The sequence below is a fragment of the Aulonocara stuartgranti genome (assembly GCF_965226115.1).
Source record: "Aulonocara stuartgranti genome assembly, chromosome: 9".
Taxonomy (NCBI): domain Eukaryota; kingdom Metazoa; phylum Chordata; class Actinopteri; order Cichliformes; family Cichlidae; genus Aulonocara; species Aulonocara stuartgranti.
The window spans coordinates 25,147,846-25,151,887 of NC_138960.1; positions in this window are offsets into that span (position 1 = coordinate 25,147,846).

The window sequence follows — 4,042 nt, forward strand, 5'->3', positions numbered from 1 at the left end:
ATGGAAGTGTGAGAGACTGAAAAACTGACTGTAGAGCTGCAGGCCGCTTCGTTCAGAAGCCTGCTGCTAACGTAATGTGTTGACTAATTGATGGTACTCGTGTGCTCCGCTCACGCTCTTTCAATTCGATGTAGCTGTGAAGGCTCTGGGGTAAAAAAAAAAAAAAAAAGGATCCTTAAAGCTGAAAAATTGATCGCAAAGATGCAGGCCTCAGTTGTCTGGGGGCAAATGCCACCGCACTGTGTGGACTAACTCCTCTCAGCTCTCTGTCATCACGCCGGTCCTTGAAGATTGTCCTGGTCTGGGGACATTGTGCTCAGTGTGGATTCATCCATTCATTAGAAATGTGTGATGTTTTAATGTGATGCAGAGTGGAGACATTCTGTTTTTTTGTTTGTTTGTTTGTTTTTTAAAGCGACTGTCTATTTATCCGCAACCCTCCCTATGACTTCATCAGAGCTGCCTGCTTGGCTGCTCTGATTGGCTGCGCAACTGAATATTTACTGCATTATGTTGTCAATAAAATAAAATAAAAATAGATGAAACATTTTTGAGGCTCATGTATGCGTGCATACATCTAAATGTTACTTGTCATGAAAGATGCCATTAGAGTTTGGTGCATAAAAGAGTTCTGCAGAGGACCGTGGAGGAGCCAAGCTGAGTGACCATGATACTTTGAAGATTTAAGAAACAGAGAGAGGATGAGTCTGAGGAGCAAAACAGAGATAAGGGATGATGAAGGGGGGGCTGAGTGGGAATGAGTGAAGCCAAAAATGAAAGAAATGAAGTGAGAGAACAGGGATCAAAGATGACTGTAGGAGGAGGAATAGAGGGGAGAAAAAGAAGATGGATGGAAAGCTGCAGGAAGGAGAAGGGGGTCGGTGTTTCTCAGCCCACATCTCAGGCTCTCTCTACTCCTCTGACAGGCATAAACACCTGCTCCCCTGACGCTTTGTGCCATCGAGTCGTTCCGCTGAAACCGGTTATGATGATGACGCACAAGGTGTGTAAACGGGCGCGTGAGTGTGTGTGCATGTTTTTATTTATGGATGTACGCTGGGACATGAGCGGAACATACAGTTTGTAATCATCATAATGCAAACATCAATAGCTCGTGGCATTCCTTCCTTCTGTTAAAAAAGTACATAATTTGGTGCTGAGACATTTGTTGAGCTGTTGTCAGGATTTAAAACAGGCTGTGATTCCTCTGTGATCAGATGAGGGATTTGCTCTTCTGTTCTTTAATTGAATTTGAATTTAATTAAAGGTTATGCTGTAAAGGCTGCCCAGCTGCGTGCATGTACCTCCAGATTATTCCTTGTAATTCAGTGACAATTAACAAAAAACAGACTTCTGCAAATAAACCTAAAGCCCCAAAGGCCTGACGCTACTCTAGAGGCTTAACGTTCATTACATGTAACAATGTGAAACTCCTGGAGGGATGAAATATATTAAGCTAATGGGTTTTCATCTTTATCTGTAGTGATGCTAAAAATATTGATGTTGTCCCTTAAAATGCAGCCAGAGGAAAGGTTACAGGGTCACAGAAAACAAGAGTCTACCACTTTGGGGTATTGTACGTGCTCATCCAATTTCATGGTAATCTGATTTTACTTTGAAAGATGTCGGTGTGAGCTGACTTTTTTTTCCCTGAGGTCAAAGTAAGCTCATGAAGAGCTCACTGAGTATCTACAATTATGTGGAGGATCCAGATGCTCTAATTAGAATATTTCTGCCAAAAAACCCGCCAAATTCTAAACATTAAAAGAAAATTTGTAATTTGTTACAAATGTTCTCAATAATTAGGAAAAAATTGCTTTTTTAGTCCCAGGAAACAACTTGATATTAAATTATTTAAAAAATAGACCAGTAAAATATTTTTTATTTTATATACCATACAGAGAATAAAAGATGGAAATAACCAGGATGATGTCACCCATTGGTTAGTGAAGACGATTATGAAGCATGGTGATCATTCAGTTAGCATTAGCTAAGAAGTTAGCTAAAAATATCACAAGCCAACCAACATGAGTAACGCTAACAGCAAACATAATCTAATAAGATATTTATTATTTTGAAGAAATTAATAAAGAAAGCACTGAAAATGCTTACCAGATTAGTGGGGAAAGACCTAGATTATCGAATCATGTGGCCGCCTGCACATGCTGAACTAGCTTTTATAAAAACAAACCCAGCTTCTAAAGTGACACTCATAAAGATTTGGCTAATAGTAATATTACCATCAACAACATAAACTATTGTTTTAACAGTCAGGCAGTTGCTGCTCCCATCACTCTGTAATGTGATTTTATGTGAATGGCATCAGTGTGGAATAGTAGGACCCAGAGAGAGTAGTTGACTAAGCATTCGGAGGTCTCCTGACTCCAAAGCACTCTCAGCATTATTTCAGACTGATCATCTGTCAAAAAGTGCAGAGTAAAGTCTGTAAATATGGATTCTAAGTGCTAGGCTTACTGACAAACACGATGCATTTCCTGTGAACTCCTGTGAATAAAACTCGATGCAAAGTGAAGCTCCAAAGATGGAAATGTTTGCATTAGTAGTAACTTCATGCAGCCACATCTGTAATACTGCAAATGTTGCTGTGCTTTGGCTCAATTGCTCTGTGTGGTTTTATTTATCAATAGTTAGTGATTGTTTTATTTATTTAAATGAAATAAAAGTGAGAGAGAGAAAGAGAGAGAGAGAGCGAGAGATGGCTACTTGAAGTGCTGACAGCGTTCAAAGTCCTCGCTGCTGCTTTCGTTCTGGATCGTGTGAGCTGCCTCGTGGAGCCTTTACTTAATTCGTATACTTCACGGTGAGCACTGAACCAGCCTGGTGAAGCTCCACACCATCTAATGTAAAGACTTCTCTGTCAGCTTTCTTTGTAGTTTTCCTTTAAGATTAACCCCAAAAAACTGGCACTGCAGAGGGCAAAGAGAGGTGGAGGAAATGGAGCAAAGCCATAGTGGAATCAATCTCATCAAAGATGAGAGATTTCACGGTAGATTTGGGTAATATCTTAAACTGCATTTACATTTTTGGCAAGAAGGAAAGGAAAAAGCAGGCAGTGCTAATTGACAAAACAGAAAAGTAATATAGAGACAGTCTTGTGGAGCAAAAACACTTGCAAAAAGTTTTTTTTCTTTTTTGTAATTATGCAAAAATTTTAACTAAATGTCCCGACTGAATGAACAGCCAGCAAATATGCACGTCTCCTCAGAGTCCTGCTGCAAGTGTGGAAAAACAGCAGTTCCACCCTAGACCTGTTATGCAAACTAACTGTTACTGGGTTCACTCTCCACTTCATGCTGCATGCGCAAACATGATCCCTGTATGTATGCTTCACAGCTGCATGCATAATTATGCCTGGGTGGACACATACAGGGGTTTTGGGGAGTTTTGAATGTCTTTGAAAGCACTAACCAGTGCTCGATTTCTTTCTGTCTGCATGCATTTATGTGATGCACACGACAGAACATAAGTGAGTTGGGAGGGCCACAGATGAAGGAGCCATCCATAAGTAAAAGACGGAGGAAGAGTTGAGCTGCGCTGCTCATGAAAAGATGAATGCTGTGCAGCTTTTGGCATGTTTATCAGTAAGTCTCAGAGGGAAGAGGATGCTTGCTTGATTGATGGCTGCTCAGTTTCTAATTACTCTGACGTGGTTGGACTCCTGTTAATCCTGTCAAAACTCCAAATCTGACTCTCAATACTGCCTGCTGCATTGCCACTGAGGAGGTGAAAGGACATAAATAAGTTGATGCCTTCGGTTGCTTTACTAACAGAAAGACTCTTCCTGCTCCTTCCTCCTCTCCTAATGGATTTGAGAGGCTTTGTGCATTTCTGTGGGCGTGTAAATGGATGTGATCGGCATTTGCCGCATTTAACAGTGGCTAATGATGATGGATAAAGATGCTGATTACAGTGGCTACACGTCTTGGGTCTGTCCCTGTCTTCTTTCACCACAGCCTCTGAGGTTTTTTTCCTCACACCAGTGTGTCAAAGCGGCATGATAATTATCCTCCCCTCACTGTCT